The following is an 18199-nucleotide window of genomic DNA, read 5'->3' on the forward strand; positions in this document are numbered from 1 at the left end:
GGGTCCCTGAGTCCAAGCCTAGGTTCTTGGTCAGCATTTCTGGACCTGTCCTGGGCCAGATGGGAGCCCACTATCCTGAAGGGTGAGTCTGAGGCCTGGCAGCATTTATCACAAACTGACTAAAGAGCCCTTGGGCTTTAAGCAAACATCGGTACTAGCTTGGCAAAAGCCATATGGATCAGTGGTGGTAGTGGGCACAAGGAGAGGCTCCTCTGACTGTGGAAAGTGTAGGGAAGAGTGGAACAAACTTTGTCTTATGGTTTAAGTGCCAGCTTAGACAAAGTGGAATACCAGATAAATTTCTAAGGTTTTTGAATTAAATTTCTGGCTCTCAGACAGCATCTCTGAACTCATCTGGGGCCTGTGGGGATTTACCACCCTGAAGGGAGGGACACAAATCTGGCTGGCTTTACCACATGTTAATTGTAGAGCCCTGTAGCCTCGAGTAAACTTATGTGGTAGCTAGGTAGTGGTAACAGCAGACCCTGAGAGAGACCCAGTGCTGTGCTGGTTTCAGGTCTAAACCAATGCAGTCCCACTGGTGGTGGTCCTAGGGATGCTTGTGTTCTCTCACCCCCAGTTCCAAAAGGCTCAGCACAGAGAGAAAGACTTTGTTTTGTGGAGAGAAAGTGAAGGTAAAAGACAAGAGTTTCTGCCTGGTAATCCAGGTAATTCTTACAAAACTCATGCAAATTCACAAAGGCAGTACCTCCACAAGTCTACACGAACCACAGCATTACTGGGTTTGGGGCCCAAGTCCCTTCAAATACCTGGAAAGCCTTCCCAAGAAGGATGGGCACAAACAAGCGCAGGCTGTGAGGACCACAAAAAATGCCTAACTGTTTATTGCTCAGGCAACAGTGAATACCTACAAGCATCAAGATCATCCAAGAAAAAATGACCTCACCAAATGAACTAAATAAGGTGATATGATTTGGCTGTGTCCCCACCCAAATCTCACCATAATTGTACCTCCCATAATTCTCACATGTTGTGGGAGGAACCCGGTGGGAGTTAACTGAATCATGGGGGCAGTTTCCCCCATACTGTTCCTGTGGTAGTGAATAAGTCTCATAAGATATGATGGTTTATAAGGGGAAACTCCTTTCTCTTGTCTCTCATCATCTCTTGTTTGCCACCATGTAAGACAAGGCTTTTGCCTTCCACCATAATTGTGAGGCCTCCCCAGCCACATGGAACTGTGTGTCTATTAAACCTCTTTTTCTTTATAAATTACCCAGTCTCAGGTATGTCCTTATCAGCAGCATGAGAACAGACATTAGGCACCAGGGATCAATTCTAGAGGAACAGAGATATGTGACATTTCAGACAGATAGTTAAAAATAGCTGTGTTGAAGAAACTAAAAAAAAATAAAAATTCAAGATAACAGAGAAAGTGAATTTGGAATTCTATCAGATAAATTTAACAAAGAAATTGAAATTATTAAAAAGAATCAAGCAGAAAGTCCAGAGTTGCCAAATGCAATTAACATACTGAAGAATTCATCAGAGTCTCTTAATAGCAGAATTTATCAAGCAAAAGAAAGAATTATTGAGCTTGAAGACAGGCTATTTGAAGATACACAGTCAAAGGAGAAAAAAGAAAAAAGAATAAAAAAGAATTAAGCATGTCTATCATACCTAGAAAGTAGCCTCAAAAGGCCAAATCTAAGAGTTATTGGCTTTAAGAAGGAGGTAGAGAAAGATAAAGGGGTCTATCTTTAAGTTTATTCACAGGAATAGTAAGAGAACTTTCCAAACTTAGAGGAAGACATTAATATTTAAGTACAAGAAAGTTATGAAACACCAAGCAGATTTAACCCAAAGAAGACTACCTCTAGGCATTTAATAATCAAACTTTTAAAGGTCAAAGATAAAGAAGAAATCCTAAAAGCAGCAAGAGAAAATAAACAAATAACATACAATGGAGTGCCAATACATCTGGCAGACAACTTTTCAGTGGAAACCATACAGACCAGGAGAGAGTGGAATGACCTATTTAAAGTGCTGAAGGAAAATAACTTTTACCCTAGAATAGTATATCTGGCAAAAATATCCTTTAAGCATCAAGGAGAAACAAAGACTTTCCCAGACAAACAAAAGCTAAGAGATTTCATCAACACCAGACCTGTTCTACAGAAAATTATAAAGGGAATTCTTCAATCTGAGGAAGAAAAGGATGTTAATGAGGAATAAATAATCATTATAAGGTACAAACTCACAGTAAAGCACACAGAAAAATACAGAATATTATAAAACTGTAACTGTGGTGTGTAAACAACTATTATCCCAAGTAGAAAGACTAAACCAAAAAAATCAAAAATAATAACTGCAAAAACTTTCAAGACATCAATAATACAATTAGACAAAAGAAAAAAGTTAAGAGAATGGACAAAGTTAATATAGAGGTTTTATTAGTTTTCATTTTGCTTGTTTATGTAATCAACGTTAAGTTGTCATCAGTTTAAAATAATGGGTTACAGGACTTTTTACATGAGGCAGAGCAAGATGGTGAAACAGAAAGCTGCATCGATCATCCCTCCTGCAAGGACAAGTTAATTATGTACACAGCAAAAAGCACCTTCATAAAAACCAAAAATCAGGTGAGTACTCACAGTATCTGGTTTAAACTTCATATCACTGAAAGACCCACTGAAGAGATATTTCTTCTTAAGTCCTGAATTGCTGACACCATCTCTCCCCTTCTCCCAGCAATGGTGGCATGGTATGGAGAGCCTCTGTGGGTGCTAAGGGAGGGAGAATACAACAATTGTGAGGCATAAAACTTGGTGCTGTCCTGTTAGAGCAGAAAGGAAAACCAGACCAAACTCAGCTGATGTCCACTCAAGGAGGAGACTTTTAAACCAGCCCTAGCTGGAAGGTAATTGCCAGACTCAGAGATCTGAACTTGAGCTTGTAAACTTTGCCACTGAGGGCCAGAGCACTCTGTGCCTCCAAGTAAATTTGAAAGGCAAAGTCTAGGCTATAAGGACTACAACACTTAGGTGAGTCCTAGTGCTGAACTAAGCCCAGAGAAAGTGGAGTGGGGGCATACGTGACATACTGAGACAACAGCTGGGGCAACCAAGGGAGTGCTGGTATCATTCCTTCTCTAATCCCAGGATGCACAGCTTGAGGCTCCAAAAGGGACCGCTTCCTCCTGCTTGAGGTAAAAAGAGGAAAGAGTATGGAGGACTTTGTTTTACATCTAGGACACCAGCTCAGCCATAGCAGGATAGGGCACTAGTTAGAGTTGTGAGGCTCCCATTCCAGGCCCTGGCACCAAGATGACATTTATATAAACACTCTGGGCCAGAAGGGAGCCTGCTGCCTTGAAGGAAAGGACCCAGTCTTGGCAGCATTCATCACCTGCTAACTGAAGAGTTCTTTGGCCCTGAACAACCAGCAGCAATAGCCAGGTACTACATCAATGGCATTGGTTGAGCCTGTGGGACTTACTGGCTTCAGGTGAGACTCAAGACATTACCAGATGTGATGGCTACAAAGCAAAACTCATTCTGTTTGAGAAAAGCAGAGGGAAAAGTAAATAGGACTTTGTCTTGCTCCTTAGATGCCAGCACAGCCACAAGGAGGTAGGGAACCAAGAATGCTTTTAGGATTCCTGATTCTAGAGCATTTCTGGACCTGCATTGAGCCAGAGGGGAGTCCATTGCCCTGAAGGATGAATCCTGGGACAGGCAGCATTCACAACAAGCTGATTCAAGAGACCGTGGGCCTTAGGGAAATATCGGTGGTAGTCTGGCAGTACTCCTCATGGCCTGGAATGGCAGTGGCTATGGGGCAAGGCTCCTCTGCCTTTGGAAAGGGGAGGGAAGAGTGGGAAAGGCTGAATTTTGTAGTTTGACTGCCAGCTAAGCTACAATACAATAGAACAGCAGGTAGATGTCTAAGATTTTTGACTTCTCAGCCCCTGAGTCCAGGATGGCACTTCTAGACCAACCTGAGGGCTGGGGGACCTTGCAACCCTAAAGGAAAGGACACAGGACTGGCTGGTTTTGCCACTTGCTGAATGTAGAGCCCCAGGGCCTTCAGTGAATATACACAGTACCAAGACAGTGGTTACAGCAGGTCTTGGGTAAGACCCAGTGCTGTGCTGGCTTCAAATCTGACCCAGTGTGGTCAGAGTAGTGGTGGTCATAGGGGTGCTTATGTCACTCCACCACCATCTTAAGGTGGCTCCAAAAAGAGGGAGAAACTCTGTATGTTTGGAAGACAATAAGGGAAAATTACAAGAGTCTGCTTGTTAATCCAGAGAATTCTCCTGGATCTGGTCCAAGACCACCAATGTTGTACCTCTAAGATTCTGCAATAACCACAGTGTTACTGGGCTTGGGGTGTCCCCTAAAGCAAATACTGCTTACATCACACCAGTCAAGTTTTTTCAAATATCTGGAAAGCCTTCCCAAGAAAAATAGCTACAAAAAAGCATACACAATGAAGACTACAATAAATACCTAACCCCTCAATGCTCAGACATGAAAGAACATATACTAACAACACCATCCAGCAAAACATGACCTCACTAAATGAAATAATTAAGGCACCAAGAAACAATCCTGAAGAAACAGAGATATGTGACACCTCAGACAGAGAATTCAAAATAGCCATATTGAGGCAACTCAAAGAAATTCAGGATAACAAAAAGAAGGGATTCAGCATTCTATCAGATAAATTTAACAAAGGGATTGAAATTACTAAAACGAATCAAGCAAAAATTCTGGAGCTGAAAAATGCAACTGGCATACTGAAAAATGCATCAGAATCTTTTAATATAAGACTGGATCAAGAAGAAGAAAAAATAATGAGTTTGAAGACAAGCCATTTGAAAATACACAGTCGAAGGAGACAAAAGAAAAAAGAACTTTAAAAAGTGAGGCATACTGTGGGAGGCCGAGGCGGGTGGATCACCTGAGGTTGGGAGCTCGAGACCAGCCTGGCCAACATGGTGAAACCCTGTCTCTACTAAAAATTAAAAAAAAAGAAAAGAAAATATTAGCTGGGTATGGTGGGATGTGCCTGTAGTCCCAGATACTCAGGAGGCTGAGGCACAACAATAACTTGAACCCAGGAGGCAGAGGTTGCAGTGAGCCTAGATCACATAACTGCACTCCAGCCTGGATGACAGAGTAAGACTGTGTCTCAAGAAAAAAAAAAAAAGAGGCTTAACTACAGAAACCAGAAAATAGCTTCAAAAAGGCAAATCTAAAGGTGATTTGCCTTAAATAGGAGGTAGAAAAAGAAATAGAAGTACAATGTTTACTCAAAAAAATAACAGAGAACTACCCAACCTAATGAAAGATATCAATATTCAAATGCCAGAAGGTTACAGAACACCAAGCAGATTTAACACGAAGACTACCTCAAGGCATTTAATAATTAAATTCCCAAAGTTCAAGAATAAAGAAACAATTCTAAAAGCAGCAAGAGAAAAGAAACAAGTAACATGCAATGGAGCGCCAATACATCTGGCAGCAGACTTTTCAGTGGAAACCATACAGAGCAGAAAAGTGTTGAAAGAAATAACCTTTACCCTACAGTAGTATATTCAGCAAAAATGAACTTCAAACATGAAAGAGAAATAAAGACTTTCTCAAACAAAAGCTGAGGGATTTCACTAATGACAGGCCTGTCTGAAAAGAAATGTTAAAAAGAGAACTTCAATCAGAAAGAAAAGGACATTAATGAGCAATAAATAATCATCTGAAGATACAAAACTCACTGGTAATAGTAAGTACACAGAAAAACACAGAATATTATAACACAGTAACTGTGGTATATAAACTACTATTATCCCAGGTAGACAGACAACTATGAACTAATCAAAAATAATAAACACAATGACGTTTCAAGACATAGTTGTGCAAAAAGATAAAAATAGAAACAACAAAAAAGTTAAAATGTGGGGGGATAAAGTTAAGGTGTAGAGTTTTGTTAGTTTTATTCTTGCATGCTTGTGTTTTTATGCAAAGAATATTAAGCTGTTATCAGGTTAAAATAATGGATTGTAATATAGTACTGGCCAGCCTCATGGTAAACTCAAACCAAAAAACATACAATAGAAACACAAAAAATTAAAAGCAAGAAATTAAATCATACCACAAAGGAAAATCACCTTCACTAAAGGAAGACAGGGAAAAAAAATCTTAAATATCATATGGAACCACAGATTATCCAGAATAGCCAAAGCAAAAAAAAAAAAAAAAAAAAAAAAAAAACCAAAAAAAAAAACAAACTAAACAAAAATAACAAAGCTGGAGGAATCACATTACCTGACTTCAAATTATACTGTAGGGTTGTAGTAACCCAAACAGCATGGCACTGTATAAAAACAGACACACAGATCAATGGAACTGAAGAGAGAATCCAGAAACAAATCCATACACCTAAAGTGAACTCATCTTTTACAAAGGTTCCAAGAACATACACTAGAAAAAAGGCAGTGTCTTCCATAAGTGGTGCTGGAAAAACTGCATATCCATATGTGATAGAATAAAACTAAAACACTATCTCTCACCATATACAAAAATCACATGAAAATAGATTAAAGATTTAAACCTGATTTAAGACCACAAACTATGCCACTACTATAAATAGACATTGGGAAAAATCTCCAGGATGTTGGTCTAGGTATTTCTCGAGCAATACCTGACAAGTGCAAAAAATCAAAGCAAATATAGAGAAAGGAGATCACATCAGGTTAAAAAGCTGCATGCAAAGGATGCAATAAAAAAGTGAAGAGACAAACCACAGAATCAGAGAAAATATTTGCAAACTACCCCTCTGACAAGGGATCAATAACCAGCATATATAAGTAGTTCAAACTACTCTATGGGAAAAAGTCTAATAATTATATTAAAAATGTGCAAAAGGCCAGGTGCAGTGGCTCACACCTGTAATCTGAGAGTGTGCCACTGCACTCCAGCCAGGGTAATGGCAGGAGACTCTGTCAAAAAAAAAAAAAGTGCAAAATATTTGAATAGACATGCCTCAGTAGAAGACATAGAAATGGCAAACAAGCACATGAAAAGGTGTTCAACTTTATTGATTACTGGAGAAATGCAAATCAAAACTACAATGAAATATAATCTCACCCCAGTTAAACTGACTTTTATCCAAAAGACAGGCAATGAAAAATACTAGTGAGGATGTGGAGAAAAGGGAACACTTTTACAGTGTTGGTGGAAATGTCAATTAGAACCATCTCTATAGAAAACTGTTCAGAGGTTCCTTAGAAAAATGAAAAATTGAACTACTATGTAATCCAGCAATTTCATTGCTGGGTATCTACTCGAAAGAAATAAAATCACTCTATAGAAGAGATATCTGTACCCTTATATTTGTTGCAGCACTGTTTATAATAGCTAAGATTGGGAAGCAACCTAAGTGTCCATCAAAAGTTGAATAAATTAAAAAAAACATAGTACATATACACAATGGAGTACAATTCAGCTATAAAAAAGAGTGAAATCCAGCCATTTGCAACAACATGGATAGAACTGGAGATCATTATATTAAGTGAAACAAACCTGGTATAAAAAGACAAATGTCACATGTCCTCACTTATTTGTGGGATCTAAAAATTAAACCAATTGAATTGATAGTTATAGACAGTAGAAAGATGGTTACTAGAAGCTTGGAAAGGTAGTGGGGGATTGATGGGGGGGAAGATGGGGATAGTTAATGGGTACAAATCATATTAATAGTTTGTAAGAATAAGATCTATTATCTGATAGCATAAAAGGGTGACTGGAGTAAAAAGTAATTATACATAGTTAAATAGTGTAATTGAATTATCTGTAACTTAAAGGACAAATGCTTGTGGAAATGAATGCCCCATGGAAGAAGAAGGATAAGACTACAAAACCACTGGAAAACAGAACAAAACAGCAGGAATAAGTCCCTACTTATCCATAATAACATGAAATTCACATGAAGGAAGCTCTCCAATCAAAACACATTGAGTTGCTGAAAGAATTTTTTTAAAAAATGCAAAATCCCAATGATCTGTTGCCTACAAACAACACACATCACCTATAAATACACACATATACTGAAAATAAAGGGGTGGAAAAAGATGTTCCATGTTGATGGAAACCAAAAAAGAACAGAAGTCACTATATTTCTATCAGAAAAATATAGATTTCCTAACAAAAACTATAAGAAGAGACAAAGAAAATTGTTATGTAATGATAAAGGTGTCAATTCAGCAAGAAGATATAACAATTTTAAATATATATGCACCCAACACTGGAGCACCCAGATATATAAAGGAAATATTATTAGAGCTAAAAAGAAAGATAGACCTTAATAAAATAATAGCTGCAGATTTCAACTCCCACTTTCAATATTAGACAGAACTTCCAGACAAAAAATTAAGCTGCACTCCAGTATCAGATTTAATCTGCACTATAGACCAAATGGATCTAATAGATATTTACAGAACATTTCATCCAAGAGCTGCAAAATACACATTCTTTTCCTCAGCACATGGATTATTTTCAAAGACAGACCATATGATAACAAGTCTTAAAACATTCAAAAAATTGAAATAATATCAAGCATCTTCTTTGATCACAATGGAATGAAACTAGAAAAATAAGAGGAGCTTTGGAAACTATACAAACACATAGAAATTAAACAATATGCTCCTGAATGACCAGTTTATCCATTAAGAAATTAAGAAAAAATTTAAAAATTTCTTGAAACAAATGATAATGTAAGCACAACATACTAAAACCTACGAAATATGTGAAAGTAGTACTAAGAGGAAAATTATAGCCATAAGTGCCTACATCAAAAAAAGAAGAAAAGCTTTAAATAAATAACTTGACAGTGCATCTAAAATAACTAAAAGAGCAAAAGTAAAGCAGACTGAAAACTACTGGAAGATAAATAATTATAAAGGTCTGAGCAGACATAAATGAATTTGAAGTGAAGAAAAGAATCCAAAAAATCAGTGTAGCAAAAAAGTTGATTTTTCTGAAAACATAAATAAAATTGACAAAATTTTAGCCAGACTAACAAAAAGAGAGAGAGAGAGAGACTGAAGATCCAAATAAATACAATCACAGATGAAAAAGAAGACATTACAGTTGATACTGCAGAAATTGAAAGGATCATTAGTGGCTACTATGAGCAATTTTGTGCCAACAAATTGGAAAATCTAGAGGAAATGCATAAATTCCTAAAACCTAAAATCTACCAAGATTAAATCATGAAGAAATCCAAAACCTGAACCAACCAATAACAAGTAACGAGATCAAAGCTCTAATAAAAAGTCTCCCTCTAAAGAAAAACCTGAGACCCAATGGCTTTCCTGCTGAATTCTACCAAACACTTAAAAAAGTTACTACCAACCATACTCCAATATCCTGAAAAATAGAGGAGGGGGGAATATTTTCAAACTCATTCTACAAGGTTAATATTACCTTGCTATCAAAACCAAACAAAGACACATCAAAAAGAAAACTACATGCCAATATCTCTGATAAATATTAATGCAAAAAAAACCTAGCAAACTGTATTCAACAACATATTAAAAGATCATTTGTCATGACCAAGTGAGATTTATTGCTGGGATGTAAGGATGGTTCAACATATGCAAATCAAGCAATGTGATACATTATACAAAGACAGTGAAGGACAAAAAAATACTTTTAAATTATTTATTATTTATTTATTTAATTCTATTTTTTATTTCAATATTTTTTGGGGGGACAGGTGATGTTTGACTACATGGATAAGTTCTTTAATGGTGATTTCTGAGATTTTGGTGCACCCATCACCCGACCAGTGTACACTGTACCAAATGTGCAGTCTTTTATTCCTCACCTCACTTCCACCCTTACACCTAGTCCCCAAAGTCCATTGTGTCATTCTTATGCCTTTGCATCCTCATAGTTTATTACCACTTATGACTGAGACTATATGATGTTTGGTTTTCCATTCCCAAGTTACTTCACTTAGAATAATGATTTTCAATGTCATCTGGGTTGCTGCGAATGCCATTATTTTGTTGCTTTTTCTATGGCTAAGTGGTATCCCATGGTATACATATACCACATTTTCTTTATCCACTCATTGATTGCAATTGTGAATTGTGCTGCTATGAATATTCATGTGCAAGTGCCCTTTTCATATAGTGACTTCTTTTCCTCTGTGTAGATACCCAGTAGTGGGATTGCTGAATCAAATGGTAATAGATTGCCCGATCATTAAAATGAATATATGATCATTTTGAATGATGCTGAAAAAGCATTTGATAAAATTCAACATTCCTTCATAAAAACACCCTCAAAAAACTGGGTTTGGAAGCAACATCCCTCAACATAATAAATAAAAGCCAAACATGACAGACCCATAGCTAATATCATACTGAATGGGGAAAAACTGAAATTCTTTCTTCTAAGATCTGGAACATGACAAGGATGCCCACTTTCTCCATTGTTATTCAACATAGTACAGGAATTCCTAGCTAGAGCAATCAAAAAAGAGGGAAAAAAGTAAAGGGCATCCCAATTGAAATGGAAGAAGATAAATTATCCTTGTTTGCAGATGATATGAGCTTACATTTGTGGAAATGTAAAGACCCCCCCTAAAAACTGCTAGAACTGATAAACTCAATAAAGTAGTAGAATAGAAAGTCAACATACAAAAATTAGTAGCATTTCTATATGACAAGAGTGAACAATCTGAAAAAAATCAAAAAAGTAATGTCATTTACAATAGACAAAAATAAAATTAAATACTTAGGAATTCGCTTAGAGAACACAAAAATGTTCATGGATTGAAATAATCATATTGTTTTAGGTCTAACATTTAAGTCTTTAATCCATCTTGAATTGATTTTTGTATAAGGTGTAAGGAAGGGATCCAGTTTCAGCTTTCTACATATGGCTATCCAGTTTTCCCAGCACCATTTATTAAATAGGGAATCCTTTCCCCATTTCTTGTTTTTGTCAGGTTTGTCAAAGATCAAATACTTGTAGATATGTGGCATTATTTCTGACGGCTCTGTTCTGTTCCATTGATCTATATCTCTGTTTTGGTACCAGTACCATGCTGTTTTGGTTACTGTAGCCTTGTAGTATAGTTTGAAGTCAGGTAGTGTGATGCCTCCAGCTTTGTTCTTTTGGCTTAGGATTGACTTGGTGATGCGGGCTCTTTTTTGGTTCCATATGAACTTTAAAGTAGTTTTTTCCAATTCTGTGAAGAAAGTCATTGGTAGCTTGATGGGGATGGCATTGAATCTGTAAATTACCTTGGGAAGGATGGCCATTTTCATGATATTGATTCTTCCTACCCATGAGCATGGAATGTTCTTCCATTTGTTTGTATCCTCTTTTATTTCCTTGAGCAGTGGTTTGTAGTTCTCCTTGAAGAGGTCTTTCACATCCCTTGTAAGTTGGATTCCTAGGTATTTTATTCTCTTTGAAGCAATTGTGAATGGGAGTTCACTGATGATTTGGCTCTCTGTTTGTCTGTTATTGGTGTATAAGAATGCTTGTGATTTTTGCACATTGATTTTGTATCCTGAGACTTTGCTGAAGTTGCTTATCAGCTTAAGGAGATTTTGGGCGGAGACAATGGGGTTTTCTAGATATACTATCATGTCATCTGCAAACAGGGACAATTTGACTTCCTCTTTTCCTAATTGAATACCCTTGATTTCCTTCTCCTGCCTAATTGCCCTGGCCAGAACTTCCAACACTATGTTGAATAGAAGTGGTGAGAGAGGGCATCCCTGTCTTGTGCCAGTTTTCAAAGGGAATGCTTCCAGTTTTTGCCCATTCAGTATATTACCATTCAGGACATAGGCATGGGCAAGGACTTCATGTCTAAAACACCAAAAGCAATGGCAACAAAAGCCAAAATTGACAAATGGGATCTAATTAAACTAAAGAGCTTCTGCACAGCAAAAGAAACTACCATCAGAGTGAACAGGCAACCTACAAAATGGGAGAAAATTTTCGCAACCTACTCATCTGACAAAGGGCTAATATCCAGAATCTACAATGAACTCCAACAAATTTACAAGAAAAAAACAAACAACCCCATCAAAAAGTGGGCAAAGGACATGAACAGACACTTCTCAAAAGAAGATATTTATGCAGCCAAAAAACACATGAAAAAATGCTCACCATCACTGGCCATCAGAGAAATGCAAATCAAAACCACAATGAGATACCATCTCACACCAGTTAGAATGGCAATCATTAAAAAGTCAGGAAACAACAGGTGCTGGAGAGGATGTGGAGAAATAGGAACACTTTTACACTGTTGGTGGGACTGGAAACTAATTCAACCCTTGTGGAAGTCAGTGTGGCGATTCCTCAGGGATCTAGAACTAGAAATTCCATTCGACCCAGCCATCCCATTACTGGGTATATACCCAAAGGACTATGAATCATGCTGCTATAAAGACACATGCACACGTATGTTTATTGCGGCATTATTCACAATAGCAAAGACTTGGAACCAACCCAAATGTCCAACAATGATAGACTGGATTAAGAAAATGTGGCACATATACACCATGGAATACTATGCAGCCATAAAAAATGATGAGTTCACGTCCTTTGTAGGGACATGGATGAAATTGGAAATCATCATTCTCAGTAAACTATCGCAAGAACAAAAAACCAAACACCGCATATTCTCACTCATAGGTGGGAATTGAACAATGAGAACACATGGACACAGGAAGGAACATCACACTCTGGGGACTGTTGTGGGGTGGGGGGAGGGGGGAGGGATAGCACTGGGAGATATACCTAATGCTAGATGACGAGTTGGTGGGTGCAGCGCACCAGCATGGCACATGTATACATGTGTAACTTACCTGCACATTGCGCACATGTACCATAAAACCTAAAGTTTAATAATAATAAATAATAATAAAAGAAAAAAAAAAAATAAAAAAAAAAAAAAAAAAAAAAAAAAAAGAAATAATCATATTGTTAAAATGTCTGTACTACCCAAAGAAATCCACAGATTCAACACAATCCTTACCAAAATACTGATGACATTCTCCACAGAAATAAGAAAAAAGTCCTAAAATTTATATGGAAATACCAAAGACCCAGAATAGCAAAGCTCTGCTGGCAAAAAAGAAGAAACCTGGAGTCAAATTTGAAATTTCAAAAAAGAAATTACCTGACTTCGAATTATACTACAGAGTTATAGTAACCAAACAGCATGATACTGGCATAAAAACAGACACACAGACCAATGGGGCAGAATAGAGAGCTGAGAAACAAATCCATACACCCACATTGAACTCTTTTTCAACAAAGGTGCCAGGAGCATACATTGAAGAAAAGACAGTCTCTTGAGTAAATGGTGCTTGAAAACTTGGTAGCCATATGTAGAAGAATAAAACTTGACCCCTATCTCCCATTATTTATAAAAATTAAATGAAAATGGATTACAGACTTAAATCCAAGACCTCAAGCTATTAAACTACTACAAGAAAACATTAGGAAACTCTCCAGGACATTGTTCTGGGGAAAAATTTCTTGAATAATACCAATAAACATAGGCAACCAAAGCAAAAATGGAAAAAGGAGATCACATAAAGTTAAAAAGCTTCTGCACAGCAAAGGAAGTAATTAACAAAGTTAAGAGACAACCCACAGAATGGCAGAAAATATTTGCAAACTATCCATCTGACAAGGGATTAATAACCAGAACATATAAGGAGCTCAAGCAACTCTGTAGGAGAAAATCTAATAATCTTTTTAAAAAAGATTTGAATAGACATTTCTCAAAAGAAGACATATAAATGGCAAACAGACATATGTGAAGGTTCTCAATATCATTGGTCATCAGAGAAATGCCAATCAAAACTACAAGAAGATATCTCATTCCAGTTAAATATTTTGTTTAATCCAAAAAATAGGCAATAACAAATGCGGGCAAGGGTGTGGAAAAAAAGGAATCTTTGTACACTGTTGGTTGGAATGTAAATTAGTACAACTACTATGGCGAACAGTTTGGAGCTTCCTCCAAAAAACTGAAAATAAAGCTACCATACAATTCACAGTCCCACTGCTGGATATATACCCTAAAGAAAATCTGTATATAGAAGAGATGACTGGATTCCTATATTTGTTGCAGCACTGTTCACAATAGCCAAGATTTGGAAGCAACCTAAACATCCATCAACAGATGATTGGATGAAGAACATGTAATACATATATGCAAAGAAATACTATATAGTCATAAAAAATGTGATCTTGTCATTTGCAACAGCATGGATAAAACTGGAGATCATTATGTTAGGTAAAATTAGATGTAGAAAGACAAACTTTGAATGTTCTTACTTATTTGTGGTGCCCAAAATCAAAACAATTGAACTCATGGAGATCAAGAGTGGAAGGATGGTTATCACAGGCTGGGAAGGGTAATGAGGGTGTGAAGGGAAAGTGGAGATGGTTAATGGGTACAAATATATATATATATATATATATATACTTAGAAAGGACAAATAAGACCTAGTGTTTGAACATGGTGACTATAGTCAACAGTAATTTAACTGCATATTTAAAAATTATTAAAAGAGTATAATTGGATTGTTTGTAACTCAAAGGATAAATGCTTGAGAAGACAGATACCCTATTTTCCATCATATGATTATTGTTTATTGCATGTCTATATAAAAACATCACATGTAGGCTGGGTGCGGTGGCTCATGCCTGTAATCCTGGCACTTTGGGAGGCCAATGCAGGTGGATCATGAGGTCAGGAGATTGAGACCACCCTGGCTAATACAGTGAAACCCCATCTCTACTAAAAATACAGAAAAATTAGCTGGGCATGGTGGCAGGCACCTGTAGTCCCAACTACTCAGGAGGCTGAGGCAGGAGAATGGTGTGAACCCAGGAGGTGGAGCTTGCAGTGAGCCAAGATCGTGACACTGCATTCCAGCCTGGGTGACAGAGCAAGACTCCATCTCAAAACAAAAACAAAAACAAAAATCATCTCATGTACCCCACAAATATATACACCTACTATACACCCACACAATTTTTAAAAAATAAAATAAATAAATATTTTTATAGAGAATATAGAGCTTTAAGTGCAGTGGACCGGAAATCCAGCATTCCTAGAAAAAAAGATGAATTGACTATGCATTGAAATCTCTGAAACAAATACATGAAGAGAATTAAAAAATACTACAAAGGAGTTTATTTTTTAAAAATTTAAAAAATGCCCCCTGCCAACCATCCTTAAACATTTTCCCATCCACAATACTTCATCAGAGGCAAGACTGTATAGGTACGCATACATGTTTGTGTGTGTGTGTGTGTGTGTGTATTTATGAGTATGTATGTATAAGTGTGTATTGTCATTTAGAGAACCTAGGTGAAGAGTACACATAAAATAACACATAAAATAACATTTCTTACTACTGTATTTTTTTCTTTTAGTTTTACATTCACACTGCTGTATAATATACTCATTCCAAACATCTCTTGATTTAATTTTGAAACCTGTTCCTCTACTTTTTGTTGTTGTTGTTGTTGTTGTTGTAGGTGCAGAAGCTTCCATATTCCGTATGTTTTTCAGAGGGTATACAGAATAACAGTAAGAAATAAGAGGAGAAGTGTTGGAAATACCATATTCAGCTATTGCTAGAGAAATTATTCAAAATGATCCTCATACCAACTTAACTAATGTTGATAACAAATGAAACATTAGTAATAGCTGCAGAACATTAGGCAAATAACCTGCGTGTTTGGAGCCTCATTATTTTTTTTAATTTAATAATGAAGGTTTTAATGTCTGATGGCTCTAACAGAGGGTTTTTATATCAGATGGGTGTTCAAATACATGGATTTAAGTCCTTTCTAAATAACAATAAAAATGAATGCTAAGTAATTTAATGAGAAAAAGAATGAAGAAAAAATGATGTTAACAATATTAATCTTCCCAAAGTGCCTGAGAATCTAAAGAAACATTCAGTTATTGAATAATGGAGAGAGGAAAGATTTAATATACTGTAATAAGAGTGGGGAGGATGAAAGTAAGCTGAATATTTTCTGCTGTCTGATGCCTGTTCACGAGGCTACCTGTATCTCAGATGGGGATCAAGTACTTTCAAACTGATTCAAACATTTTAGTTGTATTCAGCCTTCTGATAACTTTTACTTTGCCAGAGACTCACAACACTATAGGGTGAAACTTAAGCAATGATTACAAGCATGAACTCACCATTAGACTAGATCTGGGTGAAAAATCCTAGATCTTTTCATCTTGTGTGAGTGACACTTACTTAAAGCTGAAAAAGGGGAAACCCCTTTTGGGTCCCCTCCCATTTTATGGGAGCTCTGTTTTCACTCTATTAAATCTTGCAACTGCACACTCTTCTGGTCTGTGTTTGTTATGGCTCAAGCTGAGCTTTCATTCACTGTTCACCACTGCTGTTGCCACCCTTGCAGACCTGCCACTGACTTCTACCCCTCTGAATCCGGCAAGGTGTCCACTGTGCTCCTGATCCAGTGAGGTGCCCATTGCCACTCCCGATCAGGCTAAAGGCTTGCCATTGTTCCTGCATGGCTAAGTGTCCAGGTTCATCCTAATCGAGCTTAACACTAGTCACTGGGTTCCACAGTTCTCTTCCATGATCCATGGCTTCTAATAGAGCTATAACACTCACCACATAGCCCAAGATTTAATTCCTTGGAATCTGTGAAGCCAAGAACCCCAGGTCAGAGAACAAGAGGCTTACCACCACCTTGGAAGCAGTCTGCCACCATCTTGGGAGCTCTGGGAGTAAGGACCCCCCTGTAACATTTTGGCGACCATGAAGGGACCTCCAAAGTTGTAATACTGGACCACTTTCAATTGCTATTCTGTCCTATCCTTCTTTAGAACCGGAGGAAAATACTAGGCACCTGTAGGTCCATTAAAAACAATTAGCGTGGATGCCAGACTTAAGACTCAGATGTGAGGCTGTCTGGGGAAGGGCTTTCTAACAACCCCCAACCCTTCTGGGTTGGGAGCATTGGTCTGCCTGGAATGAGCTTCCACTTTCAATTTTCCTGGGGAAGTGGAGGGCTGACTAGAGGCAGAAAGCTGTTGTCCCGAACTCCTGACATTAGCTGATTGAGATCATGGCGCAGCCAGAAGTCTCTACTCAACAGTCGCCCATGCATACATCCCTACTTTTCCTTCTGACCCATACCTCCTAGGTCCTGACCACGACTTTCTTGAAAGTATAGCCCCAAAATTCTCCTTACCTCTGAATCTACTTCTTCCAATCCCTGCCTCCTAGGTACTAATGGTTCAGACTTTCATTTTCTCTCCCAAGTATTAGGGCAAGTTGTATCTCCAAAGGGATCTAAGGAAGCTCTATGCTGTGTCCTTAGGCATCTAGGCTATGAACCCAAGGAGTCTTGTCCTTTGTGTCCCTCCCAATTTAGGCATACAGCTCTTGACATGGGCAGTTATGTGGGACCTGTTCCCCACCACCCTTGCCAGGGCCCCAAGTTTGTAAATGGCTAAGAGGATTGCTATCCCATTGTGTAAGATGTTCTCCTCCCCCAATATTTACCCAGCTTACCCCCTGCAATACAATCTCCAAGCCTTGGCTCTTTGGCCAGGGTCTTAGAACTGATGACCAAGTACTTTAACAACTGGAAGTGGGTCTATGACAACGTAATATATCAGGATGAAAGTGAATTGAGTAAGTCAAGGAGAGAAGAGACAGACAGAGAGAGACAGAGAAACAAAAGAGAGAAAAGAGAGGGAGAGAGAGAAAAAGAGAGATAGAAGTAGTAAAGAAAAAACAGTGTGCTCTATTCCTTTAAAAGCCAGGGTAAATTTAAAACCTATGATTGATAACTGAAGGTCTTCTCCATTACCCTATAACACTCCAATACTACCTTGTTGTCAGTGTAAACAAGGGCATAACCTGAAAACACTGAGACCACTGACAACTAGTAGCCTTCCTATCAACAATCCTTAACCTAGGAACCCACAGATGGTCCAAATGCATTCAATCTGTAGCGGCAACTGCTTTGCTAACAGAAGAAAGTAGAAAAGTAACTTTTAGAGGAAACCTCATTGTGAGCACCTCACCAGTTCAGAATTATTCTAAGTCAAAAAAGCAAAAAGGTAGCTTACTAACTCGAAAATCTTAAAGTACGGGGCTATTCTGTTAGAAAAAGGTGAC

This window comes from Pongo abelii, chromosome 3, assembly GCF_028885655.2.
Source record: "Pongo abelii isolate AG06213 chromosome 3, NHGRI_mPonAbe1-v2.0_pri, whole genome shotgun sequence".
Lineage (NCBI taxonomy): Eukaryota > Metazoa > Chordata > Mammalia > Primates > Hominidae > Pongo > Pongo abelii.